The sequence below is a fragment of the Phalacrocorax carbo genome, chromosome Z (assembly GCF_963921805.1).
Source record: "Phalacrocorax carbo chromosome Z, bPhaCar2.1, whole genome shotgun sequence".
NCBI classification, from domain to species: domain Eukaryota; kingdom Metazoa; phylum Chordata; class Aves; order Suliformes; family Phalacrocoracidae; genus Phalacrocorax; species Phalacrocorax carbo.
Genome location: NC_087548.1, coordinates 22,040,622 through 22,064,778, shown reverse-complemented (window position 1 = coordinate 22,064,778; position 24,157 = coordinate 22,040,622). Strand labels below are relative to the sequence as shown.

Sequence of the window (24,157 nt, the reverse complement as noted above, 5' to 3'; positions counted from 1 at the left end):
TTATGTCCACCAATACAACCAACCTACGTTAGTCACAAGAATGCTGTCATGTTCTCACTAAATACTTTTAAGCATTCCCTTAAAAAGAGAACCCTGAATTTTTCAGTACATTCCTTGTCTGATTTGGTTTTCTTTAGCTTGTAGACCTTTATATTCTCAGCATTTAACACGTGCATGGGAACAGAGAAGTGATCTGCAGGATTTTGATCCTCCATTCTTATACATAAGTGAACTCACTTATCATCCGACATGGTAAAAAAGATAAAGTTTCTCTTTTTTTAATCTGAAAGCAATGTTAGTACAAGAGTTTAACCTGTGGTAATTACTTTAAATTTAATGATCTCTAAAAATCTGTTCAACTAAAACAAAGTAAATATTATTCACTAGAAGGGAAAAAGATCTAGAAATACATCTGCAGTCAGTCTGCTGTACTTTCTATATGGCTTTTAATGCTGAAATATAGTAACTTCTAACAGCACATGCTGTCTTAGCGCGACAGAGAGTTCAGAATCACTTCTTTTATACAATGGTCTCAAAAAGACAGAAGCCAGTGCTTCTCTCTGACTGGATTTAATGATGTATTAGGCATGCAAGCCTCTGGAGAGGAAAGGTAGGTGCATTAATATTGACAGAACTACTTCTTCCCATTCCAGGATATGATAATGTTTTACAGAAAAGGACATGCCCGTCATACCCTTACATCCACTTGCGTAAAGGGAAGTAAATTAAAAACCATACTCCCAAAAGTCAACCACTAACATAATGGTGGGTTGTAAAAGCTACATGTAAACAAGTAAATAAAAAAGCCAGAGTTGTCATGCTGTAATGCAGCTCCTCCTATTTGGCTGGCCAGATACACATACATCAACTTCTCCTGATGCACAGTCTAACTTAGCTGTGGAAAGCAACCCTTTTCACATGAAGTGTGGTTACAAAAACAGTTTTAGGAACAGCAGAAGTGTGTGCCCTCTATGCTGACGGAGCTAATACACAGATCATAAGGCAATTTTCTTTTTAAGAGACTGTATGATTTTGTACAGCATATGTACATATTTGTACAGCAATATAAACCGAAGGTGTTTGAGGGCCCTGGTGTGCATTAAAAGACCTCATTTCTACCTTTGCTTTCTTCATTGGAGATCCTCCTGCTACAGCAGTCTTTGGTCCTCTGGTCTGGACAGAGTGGCACTGAAGGACATCTGTTAGAATGCACTACCTGCAGAAACAAAAAGGTTGTGTTATGAAAAATAACCCAAATGAGGAGCGTGGGATAATGGGCTGAACTCAAGTACAGTAGCCTTCAATGCAGTTACTCAGAAACAAAAAGGACTGGTAGGATGTGAAAAGCATTAAGAAGATTTACAGAACTCAGGGGAAGGATGAGTAGCAACACCCCTCTTCCCGTCAAACCTTCAGCTTCTCATAGTCAGAGCTGGGCAGAGCTAGGTGCTTGTCCTCTCCACTGAAAAGGTTCAGGATTGCGATATTTTTTGCCATTCCAAGAGAGGAATTCCCTGTCTGCACTCAAATTACCTGGAAATGGGAAAGTTACATTTGAATCACTTCTCTGCCTCGCTCAAGCCATAGCTAGTATTAAGACCTCTGTGAACATGGTTTAAAATGATTGTTCTGAAGCACAGACTTTACAGTCTTCAAGTAAATCTACATCTGAAGGAATAGTCTGTATCAAAAAGGTAAAGAGTGATGGTTTAAACCATACTTGTTACCACTGCTAACATACACTCAGCAGACCAGTAAAGAGGCCAGTTTACAGACTTTCTGACTTACATTGTTCAAAATAATCAAACTGATTTGAAATAGGCTTACCCAGCCTAAAACTGCCTGTGGAGATGTGCTGAAGAACATCAAAGCAGAAAACAGCAGAGTGATCAAAAGAACGTAGCAGACAAAATTCTAGTGACTGCAAGATAATATATGTGGATGAAAAATAACCTTAAGTAGATATGCATAATGATAGACTATGTTAGCCAAAAACATGTAGGAAAGCTAGTACACACACACAAAAAAAATCAGAGTTCAATAATTATCAAACAAAACAAATAGAAGACATTTTATGAAAGCAATATAGGTCAAAGCAGATAATGTAATTACACTTTGTACACAGCAATGATGCAGGTATATTTTCCAGACGTCAGGTAGTTCATACCAACCCACCTTATGGTATATAACCATGAGGTATAAAACCTTAAAAGGTATAGACAGAGCAGTCCAGGATCATGGCAGGTTTTGGAACAGCTTCTATAAAAGTAGAGACTAAATGAATTCATATTTTCATTTGACCTTTCTAGTTTGTCATTCTGATTAAATCAAGTTAGTCTTCGGTTTCTTCAGGAAGACTACTTGGCAAAGGTCAAGAAGAGAAGCAAAAGAAAATTATACACTGTAAAAGCAAACCATGAAGAGAATACGGTACAAGACTACAAACTAATAAATGCCGTGAAAAAGGTTTGTAGAGAATGATTTTTCATGTCTTCTCACAGTATATAATAAGGAGGCACCCAAAGAAATGAACAGGCTTAAACAAAAGGAAATACTTTTTCCACATAATTTCTTAATTGAAATGTGGAATTCATTACCACAGGAAGTTGTGCAGGCCACAGCATAAAAGGAATTGGAAAAAAAAAGGGGGGGATTTGTGGAGGATAAACCTACTAGTGGCTATTAGACACAATGGTCCGGATGCAAACTTTAGCATAGGAAATTTTTAAACCATCAATTACTGGAGGTGAAGATAATCACTTGCTACATCCGCTGTTCCTCATCCTCCTCTTTAAGCACTTACTGCAGGGCACTTCTTGCAAGAGGACACTGGGCTGGCTGGACATTCAATTGATTCATACGTAAGTTCTTCTGGTCTTAAGTGAAATTGCATTTACCATGAAAACACTTGTGAGTTGCCATCATCAAGTATCCTATCAAATCGTATTTTGCAATTTGTATAGATACCCAAAGCAAGAGAGGCAATTTTTCTGAGGATGGAATAGTAAATCTCATAGTAGCTACAGATTACATGCCGTGACAGATGATATGGAAAGGAAACCCTGAGTTTTGTGTGATAGAAACCTTCTTTTGCTGTAAGCAGCACCTGAGTGGAACGCTATGTCTGGCTTGAACCTCAGCAGTTATGGAACAGCCATACTTATACCTGCCCAGCTTCACCCAGAAGTTCTCCAATGAGGAGCACTGGAGGTACTATATATAAATAACCAGTAGTTTTTAATTACATGAGCCAGAACTATGTCTAGTCTTCATCAAATAACAAAAATGCTAGTCTACATATCAAAACTATCACCAAGGAAATGGATCCAAGAGCTCCAGCTGGGGTAGGCACCAACCAATACAGTGCTGTCCTTGCACTACAACAGACAGCATGAAAAGCTGAGGATTCTGGTCACGTCTTCATCAAAAAGTTTAAAGCAACACTTCTGTCACATGCTATGTTAAAAATGCAGCTTGCATGTATGCTGCAAGAAGGTTGTGATCTAACTCCCTAAAATGAGAGGGATTTGTTTGGAATACTCATGGTTGCAGCAAAAAGAATCATGTCTTGTGATTCATGAGAGCTAACCCCAGAAATGTAATGCTGCTCAACAAAACAGACCACAGACATTCCTGACTACTGCAAGTGATGGGACATGCTCTAGTGTGCTGAGAGCATGTAAAATGCAAAATAATAACGAGCACTAAACCTCACATTAAAACAAAAGCTCAGATTTAGTTTACAGATCCAGTTCCCTTGTATTTCACTCAGGAAGGGTCTAATACCACACGGAGCAGAATGCTTCTGGGATGGTTCAGCAACATTCTGCAACATGCAGTGCTGTTAAGAGGACAAAGAAAAGTCTGGGATACAAAAGCTCAGGGAGTTAGTCCCATCAACCATCTGTCTGCTAATGAGTGAAACATGCTTCTGTGTTTGTTGGGACTGAATAGCAGAGACTGATGGCAGCATGAGGCTCTCAGGAGCACAAGTAAGAAACAAGGTGCAGGACTGGCCCGTACCTAATTAGCTACATTCAGGGACACCAGCACCCAGGTACCATAGCTATATGGGCAAAAAACACTTCACCAATCACTCATATGATGTTCATGATGTTCATGTGAAACAGCATAATAAACTACATCAGACTTTAATATATTGTACTCAAAATCTTTTATGTCAATTTTCACATGTTCCTACAGACACATAAATTGCCTATTTTGAAGTAATATTCCTCATTACTGTTCTCTTCTATAAAATTGTAATTTAAAGCTATTCTTTTGTGTGGAGTAGCATGATAGTGTCTGGTCAGTTTACAAAGAAATTAACTACCATTTCCTTTAAATTAAAAATGGTGTGGTTGTGTATTTGGTCACTACATTCATCTGCTATTAAAAGTGTACTTAAAGAGAAAAAAAAAAGAAAAGCACACACCCAAATGATCAAAAGAAACTTAATTGCTGAGACTGACTTATGATAAGAACTAACACAGTCAGCACTTTGAAAGCACAGCTTCAGAAGAACTGGCACCAACAGAAAGGGTTTCTATAGTGGTCTGATATTTACATTAGTAGATGCTTGTGCAAAGCCCCTGACTGAAGGCAGCCAGCCTCATGCAGAGGGTGGGTGAGGAAGGAGGGGCGGGCGGGGGGCCACAGGCAGTGGGAGCCTCGAGGTGGGAGTTCCTCTCCCCCGAGCTCAAAGTGCAGGAGGAACAATGCTGAGAAAGGCAGGAGGCTACGCCCAGGTCAGTGGAGACGGACAGTCCCCCACCGGTATTATCCCCCACTACGTCCTGGCTTTTCAATAACATTTACACGTCCACAGTTGTGAACTACGGAATTTATTTTCTTGTCCGACTTAGTGACTTCAAGGGGAAGCACATTAGAAGATAACATTTGCTTAAACCTTACAGTGATAAACTACAAAGGGAACAGTCCTTATGCATTACTACTAGGCATGCCTTGGCTGACGTCCCTGTAACCCCAACAGCTTTTCTTTTCCAAGGAGACCTGCCATTGTTGCAGCATGTTTTGTGTGCCCGAGCTAGGCACATGGTCACCACACGGCAGGCTTTAGGGACCCCAGGTTCTACCCAGCCCAAATACCCTTTTACCACAGCTCCCTCCTCCACCCCATGGCAGATCTCCCTGACTGATTACACTCTTCTTCGCTTTTCACTGTTAATACAGGGTGGTTTCACACACACAGGACAAATCTGCACTGATGTCAGCAGGTTATTGGTTTCCCCCAGCCCTTTGGGGTTTCATATAGGGTTGCACAAGAAGGTGCTCTACAAATGAATTGATCGTTCCCTTTTCCAGCACGTTGGTGATTTTGGGACTCCAGGTGTCACTTCGGTGTAGCAACAGCACTCTGCATCACCACATGGCAGGTGAGGTAGGGGAAATGGCTACTTGGCAAACCTGGCAGCCTTTGAGGTGGTACCCACAGGTCACTGTGGTTAGGAAGGTCCCCCTGCTCCTAGGACATCAGCCCCATGCCCAGGCACTGTGGCTGCAGCACTTTCCATGGCAGTTTTTTGCTGCCAGATGAACTAAACCTCCATCCCATAGCATTATGCTTGTCTGCAGCCTAAGCAATCAGCCACAGAGCAGCATAGTGTCTCTGTGGATCTCAGGCATCAACTCTGGACAAGCCATTGCCTCTCATTTCATTCACGTCTTTGCAGCAGATCTCAGGCGCAAAATCTGCTCGGTTCTTTGTTGTTATTTATGCACGGCTTGTGTATACACCCTGCCCAAAGCAGCCCGCTCCCTCTCGCCACCAGTCTTGGTGTATCAGTGACCTCTAGAGGCTCACATCTCGCCTCGTGCTGTGGCTCCGCACACAGCCCACGGCCAGGACACGCCGCCACCGACGTTGCAGCAGGTCCTGCCCACCCTTCCCGTGGAATGAGCTATTTGTGAAGGGACAGATCAAGCCGCGGAAACACCATCTGTGTGTTGCACTTGTAAAACCTGCACTTGCTTTTGGGAGTGAGAAATAAAGCACAGAGTCCATCAGACACAGTGGGCAAAAGTCAGTGGGTAAAACCCAGGTCAGGGGTGAACCTGCTGAGCACATTACTAGGAACAGCTGCCTGCAGAGATGGGCAATGCACCACTCACACAAGTTTTAGCTCCTTGACAGCAGAGAAAATGGCCTGGTCACCTGGAGAAAGTTGTGAAGATCTCCTTCAGGGAACAACTGAGAAATGGTGTGTCCTCTGTTAAGTAGGGAGGCAGCAAAGGACCCAGGCTACTGACAGCACCACAGCTAGCAAGTAGCTTCAGATGAGCTACCTTAAGTCTCTAGGCACAACCTGGCATAGATCAGAAATCATAAAATGGCATACTACAAAGGCCCAGAAAAGGTATACTGATTCCCTCTCACACACAAAATCACGCTGGCTAGCAAGTTTTATGCTTCTCTCCTTAAATGAAAATGCATACGTTCTCACCCTGTGCATTTATTTTTTTCAGAAAAAGAAAAAAAAGAACAAAGAAATCCTGCATACATCATACGTTCACTGGTCACATTTTTGTTCCCTTTCCGTGGCACCACAAGTAGCTATAATGCAAGCCATTGCCCCACCTTGAGGAATGGGGCTTTGAGCTGCAGGCTTCTGCTTCAGAACGGTCATCAGCTGCTGATGTAGTTGCCAGTCTGTGGTTTCCTGTAGTTTATGTTTAAATTCTTCATCCATGACAGGACACAGCTTTGTCCATGTTTTCACAGAAAAATATGGGGTTTCAGAACATATGACATATTGAGAAGCTAGTTGCTGGGGGAATAGCCATTGCGTGCAGAGGGAACAACTAGGCTTGAAGTAGCCCACAGTCAGACACAACAGACTGACACATAAAAGCAGCACCACTGGGTGGGTTGTGTAACATAGAGCTGTTCAGCATAAGCCTGATGCACGTGCCCAAGTTTAACCATGAATCATTTCCCATTATAGAAACCCCCCCAAGCACTTTGGGTATGCAGGACCTTGAAAACCATGAGTATGAAGAAGAGAGGGTCTGTATATATATAAATGGAAGATACACACAGTGCTTACAGCTCATGAAATGGTCTCTCTCTGCACTACAGCTGCCTCAAATAACATTGACGGGTGGAGAAGAGGGAAGAGTTGATTAGGATTGGAGAAGGACATTTACATACACATACAGGCATCTCACAAACCCTGAAATTCTTGGAGTGCCCTGGCTGAAATTGGAGCACCCAGATACGAGTACATATTGCATGATAACTCAATAGCAACAGCTCTTAAATACTGCTTTCCTTCCTGCATCTGAAAGTGCTTGATAACCTGGACAAAAAAAAAGAGCAGAGAGCACTTTAACTCATTCACAACTGCTCCCACGATGGACATACTCCAGACAGAAAACATTGTGTATTTTAACGAAAAATGCTCAGCACTGCTGTTTGGCCCAACCCAAAGCACCCTGTGCTGTGGTCCACCCTGACACACTGGCACCTGTTGACACTGCCTCCCATCAGCTCCAGCATGCAGGCAAACTCAAAGAATCATCTTCAGGCCTACTTCTGACATCCTGCTCCTCACTTTACTGCTGACCTCCCCAAACCCACCCATCAGACAGTAGTTGGACCATCTTTTTCTGTGAACCTTGCCTCAGAACTAAGTCAGAGTAGTGGAATTCCAGAGTACTTTTTTGCAAATATTTCTCATAGTCAGTATGGACAAAGTCAGTCTCATCAATTCTGCACCAAAACAGCAGCAGCTAAAGTCAATGGGTTATTCTTAATCATGTTGTTAAGCAAGTGCCACAGAGGTAATGGTTCATCAGCTCTCTGGCTCTTACCCTGTGTAAAAGCTTGCTGTAGATTGCCTTTGCTCATGCTGCTTTTGAATAGCCATCTTTATTTCCACCTTGTAAATCTATTTCTAATGCAGTCAGACAGTAAATGTATTTCTTATCAAGCCATCAAGCACAAGGCAACAATAACATAAACTGGCAAAGTAGTCCATCGGGAACATGTTGACAGAATAAGAAGGTCTGTTCTACAAGCTTATTTTAAAGAAAACGAAACGTTATGACATTTAGAGTATACTGAGAATTTGCCATACATTGTTCCTGTTGCAATAATGTGCATCTTAAACAAAACCTCCTATCTGTTAGACATTTATGCATTAAAAGTTGTGAGGACAGACTGTTGCAAAAGGAAGCATTTTCTCTGCTTTCTATATATAGTTTTTTATTGGTTTTGTTATTTTAGTCCTACTCCCAGAGGGGAAGGAGAACTGAATCTTCATTTCATCCACATAATGATATCTTACAACTGTGAATAAAACTTGTAGAATCCAATTTCTTATCTCATGTCTGTGAAAATGAAAGTTTTAGTCATAGAAGACAATGAGGAGGAATTTTTCTGCAGATTGCCTGGTACTTTCTGGTGAGTGCTAGAAAATACACGTTCTCTCAGGTGCAGGCAGGTGTCTTCACACAAAGGATTTCACTAGGGGTCAGAAAGCAAGGTTAACAAATACATATATACCCTATTCTCTCCATGCATCAGTTTAGTACTCTTCTCTACAGGCAGGCAAGACTGGAGCAAGGGAGTAAAAACCAAGAGAAAAATAAAAAGGAAAGCAAAACAGAAACCCATCACCACTGCTACAATATATTTACAACACTGTGTGCAGTAACAGGTCTTGCTACAGTATGTGTAGGAAAGCCTGCTGGAGCAACCATGGCATGCATAAGGATAGATATCAAGCTCTCTTAGCCAGGGATTAGAAAAACATATTTGTTTCCAAATAAGCTTATCCACCATGCTGCCAGGAAATAGTTTAACTAAAGCTGCCACTCAGACTGGTTTCTTTTGCCATGAACTAAAGAAAACAGCAGTGCTGCTGGAAACACTGACAATGGCCACTGATTTTTGTGTTATCTGCTGGAACTTGCTCCTGGTGCTTACCCAGCTCTACCTGACTGATTGCAGGCTTTGGTAAAAGGTGGCATTAAGAACAGCCCTAATCACTGCTCAAACATTTCCCTGATCAAGCAAACCAACCCTGACCTGTTACGGTTGGTATGATCCTATTTCAACCATCCAGAAATGCTCTCTCTTTTCATTTAAGGTACTTAAAATATTCTTATCCAGTTGCATGATGAAGCAGAAAATCTGTGTGATCATATGTGAAAATGGCATGCTGAACACACTATAAAAATAGCTTTGCCTCATTTATAAAGCTCAGAAAAACTCCTTGGATCATCCTCTGTTTTACCAAAAACCGGGAGGATGTATTTTGAATAACAAGTCAATATTTATGGCTTTGTATTGACAGCACAGTCTACAGTGGGGATAAAGAGAGAAGGAGGGATATAAGGATGTAGCTGGAGAAGACTACACCGACCAAAGTACAATGCAAGCTAAAAACAGTTGAAAAGCAAAAGTGACTTAAAAAAGGAAAAGGAATCAAAGCCAAAATGTAACTGCTCAGTGGAAGAGACTGAAACAATCAGTGTTTCTATTTGCTTGGAGAGGGCCTCTATCACCTGCCTGTGAGAGCACAAACAAAGCAGATCAAAACCCAGACAGTAAGGAGCGCTGACTGCTGCTAAGGCTTAAAAATATGTTGGTGAGAAGAACAACAAGTAGTCATTCATGTTTTGATAGCATAAGAGTGTTACCCTGAAGCTGTGGCCTGGCTGGTTGCGCTGGGATGGAGGGTAAGGTGCAGAGGAGGTCTTTGCACAGCTCCTTGTGCTCCACACAGAGGAAGGTTTCCTTTGCTCACGGTTTCCTCTTGCCACAATCCAAATAGAGATGTGGGATTTTCCCACCTACACAGCCAAGGCTTATGCTGCTGGTAACAGGACTAAGGCAACCACACAGCTGAGGCACTCCCCAGCCAGCAATCGCATGCCTCACAGATCAGAAACGCAGACTTCAATTCAGGCATATGTTTTGCTGAATTGAAGCCTGAGCGGCTGCCTCAGGCATGGTGGTATGAGGAATACTTCGTAGCTCCAAAGGCTCCATCTCTGGCTAGAAGTGACCCAAGAAAAGCTGGTATGACAGAAGTTGGCATAGAAGTACAGAGAGACTGAAGGTCTTTTTTAATCATCATCTCCAGGCTCTCTACCTCAAGGCCTCCTGAAAAATTTGCTGTTCCAGTTATCTGAAGTTGAATATAATATCAGTTTGTTAAACAAAAGCTTGCTTATAACACTGTATAATCAGCACTGACCTTTTTCTTGTTTTGTCTTGATTTGGTTTTATTATGCCTGCTTTATTTTTTGTTTAAAATACCAATTCATATTTTGTCTTTCATTCTGCAGCCGAATATCACCAACAACAGCAAGCCTCAGTAATTCTGCATTTTCTTCTGGGGCCCTACCTCCCCTGTTTGTCTCTATGCTGTACTCTGATAGTGATAATAATTTTATCCCTTGCTTAGTAACACTAGGTACTGCAGATATAGAAGTAGCCACCATGGAGACATGTTATTGTCTCAAACTTCTAAGGTAGCCTCTGAGAATTACAAGCTAAAGAACTTTAAAATGTCTTCCAGGAAACCTATCAAAGTTTGATACAGCCTTTACTTTCTGAGTCGTTTTTTGGTTGTTTTTTTTTTTTTTAAATATGTTTTGCTTGTCTTTTTAAACATTTAGGTGTTTTAAAGAGTAAAAACAAAAGTTATAAAAGAACAAATGTCAAGATTAGCAATAGTAAAGTATACCTTGACTTTTGCATGGCTTTCGACATGCAGTATTCTTGCATCCGAACTAGAAATAAGGACAGGCTGAGTGAACCACAGGCTGGGATGGGAAACCAGAGGGAATTTGGGATTAAAATGCAGGGGTCAGCAATTCACAGTCCAGCTGGTAACCAGTTAAGGGTGACATTTCTCAGGGGAGCCTGCTGGGGCTGATGCTACTGGGCATCCTCCCCAGTGACCTGGCTGTGGGGCCAAGTGCACCCTCAGCAAGTAAATGGAAGACAGCAGTGGGTGCCGTCGGTGCCCCACAGTGGCCAGGCTGGCTGGGCCGCAACAGCAGGCCGAGGGAAGGTGTCATCCCTCCGCTCAGTGCTCCTGCAGCTGTGTCCAGAGTACAGTTCTTCCTGTAACCACACGGGCATTGATAGATCAAACCATGAGTGGTTTTGGAGAGGTTAAACACTGAGGGTTCAAGCTGGGTTTGTCAAAGTAAGCTCAACAGTAAACTTGGATACTGAATCACTGAGAAAAAGTAGAAAGGACTACAGAGCCAAATGAGGGAAAACTAAAGCCTGGCAGGGTTATTGTTTTCACTAGTACCCTCCTCTCTATCTATTTCACAGTTTTTCAGTCTGTGTGTAAATCCTCTTGCAATCACCAAAGTGACGGCATAATGATCTTGTGTTAACCTCATGACAACATGGAGCGAGGAGGTCAAGTGAGAACACACCTTCAAAACATCAGTCAGGGGAAAGCAGTGATGCAGATGGAGAAGGGGATGCTGCCAGCAGACATTTCCTGTTTTGATCTATGGGGGGAATGTGCACATAGGCTTCTGCTCTTATCACAAGAAAACTCTTCCTTCCTATGTCTCTCTTTCAGCTTGAGAGGTCAAAGTAAGCTGGTCTGCCTGAAAACAACCAGTAAAGGAGCACAGTCCAAGTTTTCCACTGGCAGTAAATCCACTGCTCTCCACCCAGGCTAGCCATGTCCTACAGTGCCCCTCTTGCTGTTTGCTCCCCCCTGCTCAGCAGCTTCCCCTGAGGCTCCTGTGCTCTCCCCCTCCTGCACCCCCGACCAGTGCTTCTTCTGCATTTTCTCATCAGCAGCAGAGCCAGCTCACACCTTTCCATTGAGCTGCCCATTCCTGCCTCTCACAGGTATAGGGCCACCTGACAGATCAGATGGGTGAAATGATGGGGGTTAGAGATAATTTTGTTAAAACAGCTATGTAAAGGACCTCGACCCCAGGAAAACCGCCCCTGCTACTCCCAACTCTGATGCTACAACACCAGGTCCAGGTTTTCTGTCCTGGAACCACTCACAAAAGCTGAGCCTTTGGACAGACATTTCAGGATATGGCAAGATTTCTATGCAAAGTGTTTAATCAAAGGTTGCCACTTCAGAAAGTCCCACTGTCTTGAAATCATTTGAACCATACTGAAACCGTCAAAACTGTCTCTTCCTCTGTTTTCTTAATTCTTTTTGGTCCTACTGTTTCAAAAAATAAAAAAAAACTTTTCTGTTAAGAACCTCCCATCAATGCAGCAATCACCATTTTGTGGAAACTGCACAGGCGTAACACTCCTTTCACTCACCAAAACCACCAGGAACAAGCTTTTTCCAGATTCTCCTAAAGGGACAACCAAAGGTGAGGTTTTACCTCTAATCTTTCCATTTTCCAGAGGCACCTTCTTTTTTACGCTATTTTAGTTAAAATACAATGGGTAGATAACTCAGAACTTCTGGGAGAACATTTTCCCAATGGAAAACACCTGTTTATGGAAGTCCAGATGTTTTGAGTAAGGCTAGGGATTGCAAAGAAATCCTGGCAGACAGCTGCTAGCAAACTTGCTGGGCTTCCCAGCTGCCTGGCTGTGGGGCTGCTGAGAAACCTGCCCTCTGGAACTGATATAAGTGCACTATGTAACCTGAATCCAGGCAATTGATTTTCCTAATAAAAAAAAAAAAATCTCATTTTGAGAGCTTTGCTTAATAAAGCTATTCTAAGGCCACAGTCTACTGTGATACTGTGAATCAGTCTAACACTCTTCTCTTGTGCCAAAAAGGTGTTTTTCATTAGCTTAGCTCACCCCATCAGGACACATCTTTCAACCAAAGCCACTTCACAGAGCAGCTGCCAGATTTATTCTCAAATGCTGCCTGCCTTTAGCAACTCAATTATCTTATCAGCTTCAGCATCATATAGTTATCTACAGGCACCTGTGGGAAAGAGACAGTCTTGGGAAAAGGGCATTACCCCTCCTTTCAGGTTCAACCTCAAAACTTTTTCCCAAGCCTGAATGTTTGTTATGACACCAATTTCAAACCTTCACAACAATTCACTGCGATAGAGGAGAGAGCAGCCAGAGCTCACACCCTCCACAGGGCCAGGAGGCTCGCAAGCCCTGGAAACTACCCAGCTGCATCCTTCTTGTCTCCAGTGGTTGCTGAAATAGCTCTACTATCTGCACCAACCAGCTGGCAAAGGGGTTTGAAAAACTTACTGGGGTAGCATTTGTTGTGATGAAAACACGGGGGCCAATTCTGCTTTGTGTGTGCAGGGTGTGAGCGTCAACACAGAGGGCCACCCCGAAAGGGCACACAGGTGCACTGTTTGAGGTTGGGACAAGCAGCTTGGCAATGGGTGAATCCTGCACCAAAGCCAGGCACATGCCAGGGGGAAAGGTTGGAGCTAAAAGAAGTTGCTGCACCCCTCCCAGGGCTTGCAGCCTCCATGCCCCTCATGTCACTGTCTTGCATGTTTCTGGGACACTAGCAGATGCTGGGAAATGTTCTATCTAAGGGAAGAAGTAGGGAGGCTCCACCTTTACCAGAGAAAAAACAGGCTGTGGCAAGCACCTTCAGGGAAGGTGGGAGAAGGAAGGGGAGAAGCAGTGGGAGACTCTAAAGTCTTTGGGCTTTATTTAAAGAGTTAAAGTGATACTAGGCTTTGTCCTAAGTGCTGCCCTGCTCCATCAATTTGCTTATTTCATAAATGAACTGGTTCATCTTCTTAAGAAACTTTCCACAAAGTCAGAACTGATATAAACTACATCTGTCATTTCCTCTATATTCCAAGAGCAAAGCATTTATAAATCAAATTTTCATTAAGAGTTTATTGCTGTATTTCTAATTCACTCACTGAGGAATATGCTGTAGATAATCAAAGCAAAATGATCCAAACAACATATCTAGATTAAAGGCAGCAATGCACAAGAACCAGGATGATACTGCTATGATATTAATGCCATGTTGATATCATACTGATATGTTATCATAGTGATGTCACCACCTCACATGACTAAATAGAGTAAGAAAGTGGTTTTATTAGCATTTAGGCTAAGAACTTTGTCTTCGGAAAAAAAAGTGTGTTGTCAATTCTCCAGCAAATACTCTGCAGCAGATACTGCAAGCAAATACCATTTATTGGAAAACAAAGTAGTAAGAATGGGTCGCACCAAAATCTCAGCCCAACTTCTTGCCCTCCATTGCTCCTCAAAGGTGAAGTAACCTGGCCAGCTTCAGCAAGTGAAGAGCACAAAAGGAATATTTATTCCTTTGTTATTTCTGCTAAAGCACAAAATAAACACTAAGGATGAATGAATGCTATAACCCAGGCCCTAACCCTGTTAATATTCCTGTTTATGTTTTATTTTACACACAAAGCACTCAGGAATAGTTTATATGGCATGCTTCCTTTGGCTGCATCAAAGATAAACAAAGCCTGCCACAATCCTCCATCCTAGGTTTGTGGTACTTGGGATGCTAACGACTTCTCAAAATGTTTTTCTGTTCACCTTCACATATAGTCTTCTAGAAAAAGCCATTCTTTTGACCCAGCTGTTGCTTTATTACAGGCAGACCCAAGCTTTTGTGCACACTGGTCTCCAATTTCTCTTTAAATGTCACATAAAATTCCAAGAAGGAAACCTCATTTGAAACTCTGCACATCAGCCCCTCAGACAAAAATAAATTATGTTCTTTTCAGTTTCTATATTCTCTGTACTGTTTTCCAAAACCTATACTGACTCTTAGCAGTAAAATGTGTCTCAATGTTATGCCGCACATTTTCCTTGAGAGTCTTTTAACCTCCTCATCCCTTCAAGTAAATAAAATTTCCATTTCAGGCTAATGTCTTTGCTTTGATAGATAGCACCCCTGGTTATTTGCCTTCCTTGCAGTCAAGCAAGCAGTTCACGCTGGCACACTGACTGCACACTCCTTACCAGATAAATTGCTCTTTCATGAAGGATTTTTAACTGCTTAGAAATTTGTCCAGCAAAAGCCATAGTAAACTGGAGGGAAACCTTATTCCTCGTATGTGATGCTACATTCTGCAACTATTAGGGAAGAAGGACATTGATATTTTATTTGATCTTATGGGCTCCTGGCAACTACTAACTCTGAAGCATGACAAAAGGCTCCAGAGTATTTTCAGATGTTGGTAAATAACAGTATGATTCTATGTACAGCTGATTCTTCCCAGGGGATATGATGGAGCATATGGTGTCATGCCCATCAAAAACTTACTGCAAACTTATAGTGTAGTCTCTGGACTAGACTATCTGGTCTCACCAGGTGCAGGAACTAAGATTGCTCCAAACTTCACTACTGACCTATATCCTAAGCATCTTTGAGAAATGTCGGGACCAAAGCAAATATTCTTCTCCTCATGTTGCCTGCAGTTATTTCTTTACACAAAAGCACAGAAGAAAGGGGAACTTCAATTTGTTATTTATGTGGGCTCTGCTGTATAAACATAGCCATCAAGCTGAGACTTTTTTTATTACTCCTCCCCTCCTCCTTTTTTAAGACACCTGTCTAACAGTCTTTTCTGACAAGTTTGAAAAACTATGAGTTTTAAGTACATCTAAGCACTGTGTTCACAGCAGGTTCTAAGGACATATATTGCCAGATGATATTACCAGATAGAGCAGCCCTTTTGCCATATGCAAGCAGAGAGCACCATGTAACCTCAGCCAAAGGTAACTGTTGCTCATAGTCAAAAGACTTTGTCCATTGTTGCCTCTGTTTCCACTGTTCATTTCTAGCAGTAACTGAATATTGAGTCAGTTACTCCGTAGCTGTGAAAGAATAAATCTCTGAATATGTTCATATGTCATAACTAAAATATCCTTGTAGTCTGAAATTGTCTACATGTCATAAACCGAGTTGTGCTTCACATGCAGCAGGAATAGCATGACAAAAGAAAATCTCTGTTTATCAAAAAAATCTTAAACCCAGCCTACTCAGACCAAAACATTATTTTTCAAGCAGAGATTTACATGAAATGCTTTAGAGCAAAAACACAGAAACCCAGCCTTGGAGAATATTTTCCAGTTGCAGGTTAAGATCAAAACGAGGGGAGTGGTTACAAGAATCATAGTTCTCTAGGAGAATGGGTGTATCTGTTACAGCTGTCCAGTTGACCAGCTTACAGAGAGGTCTCTGGGAAATAACATAGCTCCCCACATACAGGGAGAAAAATACTGTTGTTTTCATTGAGACATTTGAAGAAGAAAATTTTCATGCCATAAAGCTAGTGCAAATTGCCTTAGCATGGAAATGAAGGGTGGCGACTTGCACTATTTGCCAACATAGGTTGAGCAGTGTATTCCTAGGTACCAGCTATGGACACCTGCCCAGATCTGAGAGATTTGGCTACCCTTATCATGCTCTACCCAAGAGAAATGAAGCTAGGAATTCCTGGTTTAATAGTTTTAATGGGAAAAAGAAAATCAGGCGAAGTGGGGTTTTTTTACAAAACTGACTTTTTTCCCATGGAATTTCTGTATTTTTAGGGCTGCTTTTTTTTTTTTTTTTCCGGGGGGTTGGGGTGGGGTTGGAGAGGGATTACTTCCAGAGAAAAATTCCCTGCTTTGCTAGTGTATTATAGCCAAATAATGTGTGATCCCACCACAGATGTAACAGCTTAGAAAAGAATGTGTGAATATATCATGTTGCTCAGCTATTTTAGGACTTCCAGTATTACAAAGACATTCTACTTATAAAAAAGCATGTGCAGACACAGCCTCATTTTTTGCAATGAATCACACATCTAAAGAAAAGCTCAGCCAAAGAGCACAAATATAAAAACAACCTGCATCATTTCAAATAGATTCTACACTAAAAACCTGAAGTACAAGTACACTGAAATCAATCAAACTACACAGATGCCAAATGAGGAGATGCAGAAGCACACCACAGAAATCCTTGTCCCTCACAATATATTATGTTCTTGTGTTTAAATACTATACTCTTCTGGTAGGCAATGCACAAAGAGAGCTAATTTTATGTGGGAGTGGCTGCTATTGTATTTTCTGATATATAATAGTCAGAACCTAACATAGCAGCTCAGCTGACAAGCAGAACAGGTTTCAGTATGCTATTCCAGACCTTTCTGCCACAAAATTAGCTGTCTGTAGAATGAGGGAACAACACGAAGAAACTAAGTGTTTCTGTTGTGCAATTTCAGCTCTCCTGACATAAAACATGACCTCTGCATTCACTTTTGGAACTTTTGCCAAAAACCTGCAGATCTTCCAGTCTTTTTGAAAGCATGCAAGAATCCACTTGTTTTCTGTTTTTCTGAAAAAAAAAAAACCCAAATGTTTTCTGCAGGATAGGGCTTCAGGTTTTACACAGAACTATAATCTTTAATGTGGGTACCCATCCTTGCTGAATACAGGTCACACAGAGCAACACAGAGATGAGTAACACATCAAGTTAGACTATAGTCTTGAGCAATCACTGATTACAGAATACATCTAAGATTTGGTATACTGTATTTCGCTCCCAGTCAAATCTCCCAGTCATTTGGGAATAAAACCCTTTATCTATAAAGTGTGGATTCAAAGCATGTTGCCAGGGCCATGCTGGCCTGGGACAAGGGAAGCGATGCATTTTGAGCAGCACTTGACTGCCAATTTCTCATCATGAAGATGGCCAAGCCCATGCACCTGTGATTGGGTTTGGATGGGGGATGTTTACAACACATCCCCCTGTGGCAGATGCAGGCCAGCTCTGCCCTTGCTACAAGCCTGAAAAGAGAAACATAACAATGTTATCATCACACCAAGCCCAAGGTAATATATCCCGCCATTGCATTCTGTGTCTCTCAGATGGTTTAATTAGCTTGGCCTCAAGTGCCATACTGACATGGTCTGTAATGGCTTCCTATAGTACCCAGTGGACATAGCATCCCATGCTTCCCAGATCCTGCTTGTGATGGTCCTCTTATGGATTCACTTCACACCCACCCTCTGCATTTCCAAGCCAGGCAGGTAACACCAGCTCAGCATTCACCTTACAACACCGTGTGGCCGCTTCACAATTTACTCTAGCTCTGCTAGGCAGCTTATCAGGCTGCCTGGCAAAGCAGAAGGGGCAAGGCAGTTCCTGGGATAAGGTGGATGCACAGCAAAGTGAGGGCATTGTTGGAGACTGCCTTCCTCCCATTAGCTCTGAGGCATCAGACCACGTGTTTGCTACCCTTCTGATGCCGGGGCCCATGACTTGCTCCCAAGCAGCTGGCATAATGGAGAGAGGAACAAGGATACATCTTTAGCACATGCAGCAACCTCTGAAGCATGGCACCAATGAATGAGCGCACAAGGAGGAAGTTTTCCACGGGTAAGAGAGAATGGAAAATTTCCCGAGACAGTGTCATCTCTGCCTAATCTTCAACATAAGGCAGCAAGCAACAGGCTCAAGTGTCTTCCATTTCAGAAATTATTTCACTTGCCTTTATTGAAATTTGGTTAAAAATCAATTACAGATCAACTTTTTAAGTGGGTTGGAGGAATAGGGATTTCTGGTCAGTACCTACATGAGCTTTATATAGTCAAAAATTTATTCATAATATTTCAAAGAAAGCTAAGGTAGCACAATTGTTCACAGAGCCTGCTGTCCAAAATGCATTACAGCCTTGCTCAAGGTGAAGCTAAGATGCAGTCTTACTATTCATGGTTTTCCTTCCAGTTTCTAGATTTGTAAAACAGAAGACAAGTAAACCGCACTCCATGATCTAGGCTGCTCCTTTATAAAATAATAACCATAAAATTTCACTCAGTTACCCTCTGTTCAACCCAGCAACATGCATCAGACTAAAGCATAACTTTCCTAGGTAAAGCTTACCTCCTGTGGAAATGAATAGAATTGTTTTAAAGGAATGAGATTTTCCACTCTTACCTTCTTTGTTTATTCTATTGCTATTTTCTTTCCATGAAAAGAGCATGTAACATACAGTCAAATAAAAAATACAAGAAGATACTTACAAAATTTAAATAAATCACTTCTCAGCCCTCTTTTTCTAAATGAAGTAGACTGAGTTATTTAAAGTTGTTCACTGACAGGCTGTCCCTTCTGCCCTGCAATGAGTTTTGTAGCTGTTATCATTACCATCATCAAATTTGTTCTGCATTTTGTTGCAGGGAACACAATGCAGGGGAATTGCAACAAGGCAGAGAAACTGCATTCTCTAGGACTTGAGGGAATGGCAGGAGGATGTGCCAGGGGAGGTTTAGGTTGAGTATTAGGAAAAAGTTCTTCACCCAGACTGTGGTGGAGCACTGCAACAGGCTTCCTGGGGACATAGTCAGAGCGCCAAGCTTGACGCTATACAAGAAGCACTTGGACAACACCCTCAGAGACATGGTGTGAATTTTTGGTTGTCCTGAGCAGGGACAGGAGTTGGACCTAATGATCTTTGTGGGTCCCTTCCAACTCAGGACATTCTAAGATTTTGTTCTATGTTCTATGATGATTTTAGGTGGACTCTGGGTGTGCATACCATGTTGGTATGCATTGGTCCATCTTCTCCCTTCCCTCCTTGTCCTCATTGCTCTTCTGAAGACAGTAACAACCTCCCTTACCCTAGGGCTGTGGTGGGAGGGCATGGCAAGGGACGGACCATCCCCTACAGCTTTTCCAGACTCACTGCTTTGTTTTTTCCTATTCAAGGGACAGCCTTCATTGCCTTATTCTGAACAGAGAAGTTTGTATTTGTATTTGTATTAGCAAACTGTGTGTCAATAGGCCCTCTATACGGAGACATCCTGATTCCTCCCTCCGGATCCTATATCATCATCATTGGTTAAAACTCTGTCAAGCTGCATAACATAAAATCACTGCTAATTACAGTATGAGAATATTTGTATCTAGATAGCTGAAGAAAATATAGAATAATGTAAGTCTTGGTAATAATCTCAGACATGGCACATGTTAGATATACTTCCATTTGGTGAGGTTTCCTGTTTGGTCCAACTTTTAATCCATGTAGTACTTGTTTTACTGATAGTGTGCTAGTTTTAAATTATAATGTTATTTAGTACTAATCCTGTCATTATATTTTCATGCACTTTAAGGAAACAGAGTCAGATTAACTTTTCTTGACATGATTAATTTATTCCAAAATTGTGGTGGCTTCCATTGAATACATTCCCTATCCTTCAATCTCTTTGTCATTGAACCGCCATATTTCCTCTTTCTTTCCTTGCAAGGGCTGACAAGACAATAAGCTTATAAGTTACACAGGACATTACACTTGACTTTTCCAAATTTCAGCACTCCTTCAAACTTCCACTATATACTAGCTCAACAGTTACTAAGAGATGCACGACTTCTTCGTAACTATAAAGACATGTTACACCAGTCAAGAAAAGACCAGCAAAGTCAGGATTTTCAAGATTTTTGGCCTAATTTATCATGAACAGCCTATTCAAAACAAAGGAAAAAGAAATCATTTTCTAACACACATTCTTCAGACATCCTTACTGGCTTCCAATACATTGTAAGGGAGTTTTCTACCTCTTTATGACCTGAATACATTATCCTGATTCTTTCGAAACAGAACAAAAATACCAAAACCACAAAACACAAGAGAATAGGGAAAACCAGGCATGATTTTGATATTTTTTTCATAGATGCTGACTCTTCAGCCGCTTGTAAATTGAGCAATCAATAAAGGAAAAAAAACACCACCATGTCAACAAGTTATAATTCTCTTTTTACTGAAATACAAAGCAACTTCACTGAGTTTAATTGAGCTGTGAAAATAAAAAGTAAATGAAAACAAGTTCACAAAAATTCATCTCTAAGTTTAGATTTGCCATACATACTCCTTTTATTATTCTCTCTTTGCACAAATATCGAAGTAAGAAAGGGGTTTTGTTTGTTCAAATACTTGTGCAAATTGAGCTTTGGACTTAGCACAGAGTTCACTGGAAAAATATTGTTCCTACGTGGAAGTGAGAATAGTTTCTTTACTAAAGCTACAAACTGAAACCTGCTAGCAAGTTAGGATGCAATTAGGATTTACGGTTAGCATCAGCATTGGCCCAAACAAGGGAAGAGGGTCTCTTTGACGGAGATATTTAGATTCATTGTGTGTTCATTGTGTTACCAGCCACAAAAGCAGGTAAAACTATAACAAAATTTAAGTTAGTGGATCACATTAAGCAAGGATTTTACTAGAGCTATGCAGGTACATCACCTGCTACTAGAACCACAGACATATTACATCCAAAATGTACTGAGAGGTGCATGACACAAACAAGAAAGAGTTATAAAAAAAGACATTAATCCATGTTGTAAGCATGTATTACATATATGGAGTAAGACTTACAACCTTTGAGAGCATATTCACTTGCGGTATTTCTGCAAAATCTTGAATAAGAACCTGGAACTGATGCATTTCTGTGAGGTACAATTCCTATTCAAAACAGCTATTTAGTATGATGCAAAACACCAGAGAAATTTTTACACAGACATGATTCAATAAGCCAGATAGGGATCTGAACACACCTTACACAGATACAATTACTTCACGAGACAAGCAGATTAATTTTAAAACTCACCCTACCTGTACTATCTCAGGCGACCAAACTACATACAGGCCACTCCTCCACCAATCCCCAAACAAAACAGTTTCATGTGCTTTAACACTCCCCTCCCTTGCACAGAAGGTGCATGCAACCTCTGTGAGCCATTCCCATGCAGGCAAGGGCTGGTGTCCCAGGGCAGCCTGTACTCTGCCCGCATGGGTCTACAACAGGCAAGCCACACCTGAGCAGTCCTTTTTTTTTAATCCAGAAACTCCAGCAGCGCAGGCTGAGCAAGCCTCTGGCACCAGGAGCACAAACATAACATCCAAGTACTCCCATATCAACAGCTACAGCTACAGCCATAGACTTGTGGAAGCCCTGTATTGACACCTCTGATCACTATACAGACCATCACCTGTAACCACTACTCAAAGCTGTTGCAGCTGCATGGTGCAAGTTGCTGATCGGGTACAAACTCACTCTTGACAATGCAAATTTGTTTCATAATATCTGGAGGGATAACTTTGCCCCTAGAGCACCTTGCCAGGGCAGGTATAACCTTTATTCCCTAGCCAGTAAAGAACTGGTACAGACTGTGTTATGCACACTTGCTAATGCAATAACAATGCAGTGTGTGCTTAGTCCTGCTTCAGATCCCATCTGCCAAGTGCTCAGAAACATACAGGTTAGTATAAATAAATATTGAACTACTGACACTCCCCAAGCTGCTGTAAAACCAAAACCAACAATTCTGATTAAATACATTTAAAAACAGAAAGAAAGGAGATTATGCTGGAAGAATCTGCCAGATTTTCTACTCTGACAAACACATTCCTGTCAAGGATGCAGGGTCTACAGCTTGTTGAAGTGACAGGCAGCCACTGATGAGATGTTACATGGACTGCTATAGCAGGAGAGGCTTTATAACAGGAGAGGTGCCACAGAAGCTCCTAGAGGGATGTTTAAATGTAGAAATTTGAAGGAAACATATTCCAGTCTCACCATAATTAAGAGGAAAATGTTGCACAATTAATAAAGAGATTATTAATTTTAACAGATGGTTTTACTGAAATGTCTTATCAGTTTGCGCCTTTTAAATTAAAAGTAGGGAAAGTTAGCATTCCTGTCCATGCCAAAAGACAAGTCACACCTTGATCAGAAGTCAATCATTCGCAAACCTTTGCCACACCTTCTAACTTAGGTTTAGACTGCTCTTGACCAGTACAGCAGATGGAGCTGATATAGCAATGAGTTCCAATAAAGTTAATGAAAAAAAAAAAAAAAACAAACAACCCAACCCAAACCCAAACCTCCACCTTCTGTTGACAAATCTCTCCTGTGAGTCAAACTGAGTGTGTCCATTCAATCCAGTTTTCAATACAAAAAGTTTTTTCAGGTGATGCTGTGGCCAAAGGTGGAATGGCTCCTTGCTTTTCCTGCTCAGTCATTCCCTGAAAGTGGCACATTCAAGACAAATCCACTGCCGCCTCCTTAACTGATGAGCACTTGGGTCACCTAGGCAGTCACAGCAGATTACAGAATAAGCATTTAGTTGAAAACTGCCACTTGAAGACTACTTCATTAAAGTACTGCATTTAAGGATGGAGACTGGGGTGCACATGCACAGATGGAGTCCTTTCAGCATGTCATCTCTCAGCCCCAAGCCCAGGGGCAGGCAAGAGGGAAAGAGTTGCTGTGGGTGCCCAGCACTGCAGAGCTCCCAATGAGGCTTCCAGGTGACACAACAGATCTCTCCTAGTGGCAGATGTCCTCAGCTTTGGCATGTCAGAGGGAAACAACCACTTCAGACCAGAGCATGAGCTACACAGTCAACAACGAAAACTTCTGCGAAAGCCTTTCCTTAAAAATTCCAACACAAAATACAGGCTCTCATAGGAGAAAAAAAATAGTTTTCTTGAAAACATAAACATTTCCATTAAAAAATTAGAGCATCAAGTGTAACTCTCAGCAATAGAAGCAAATATTTTGTGTTTAAATAAATACGTTTTTGTTAAAGAAAAGGAAAATTCTGAACATTTGTAATAAAAACTAATATATAAATATAATATGTAGGAGCCTAACACTTGTGACCCCTCTTTTCCTGTGAAGAGAGGAGGCAATGTTACAGATTTCATTTACCTTCATTTAGTAAATCTAGGTCCTATTTAAACTCAGTTCATCTTCCTTGCACACACGGATAAGTTTAAAGTAGCCTAGATCAACTATCTGCCTTTTATTTTAGATATCCATAAGAAATCCAGCCATTGTACTGGTTAGGCATATCTTCCCTTACCAGCCTGGCACCTGAGCTAAGCACGCTCAGTGCTCTGGCAGAGCTAAGTGGCAAGCAGTTTCTTTCAAAGGGGAAAGCTAGTTTGGAGCCACTTTGTGTCTGCCAGTTGTGTGAAGTCCTAATTCTCTATCCCTTATGGTCCTTTTGCCAGAGCTGGCTGCAGTTGATGTCTTGAACTGGATGCAGGCCAGCCAAACAGCTGGGTACAAACTGAGACGTCAGACCACAGGTGCAACCAACCTAATGCTCTGCCCCCATCAGGGTGATGGGAGATGCCAGTCACACACGCAAACCCTGTTGCTCTCCTGCTCTGTTCTCCTACACCCTCCTCCAGCATCCTC

At 41.6% G+C, this 24,157-nt stretch overlaps 1 long non-coding RNA gene across 2 annotated transcripts in view; it reads right to left on the bottom strand.

The window, feature by feature from the left end:
• LOC135310503 (uncharacterized) overlaps window positions 1-21,690 on the bottom strand; it is a 71,480-nt gene extending 49,790 nt beyond the window's left edge. For both annotated transcript variants that reach the window (XR_010370580.1, XR_010370581.1), the window contains exons 1-2: window positions 21,562-21,690; window positions 1,120-1,216 (exon numbers count right to left, since the gene is read on the bottom strand). This is a non-coding gene — a long non-coding RNA (uncharacterized LOC135310503). The remainder of the gene's footprint in view (window positions 1-1,119; window positions 1,217-21,561) is intronic.
• Window positions 21,691-24,157: the final 2,467 nt, after the last annotated feature.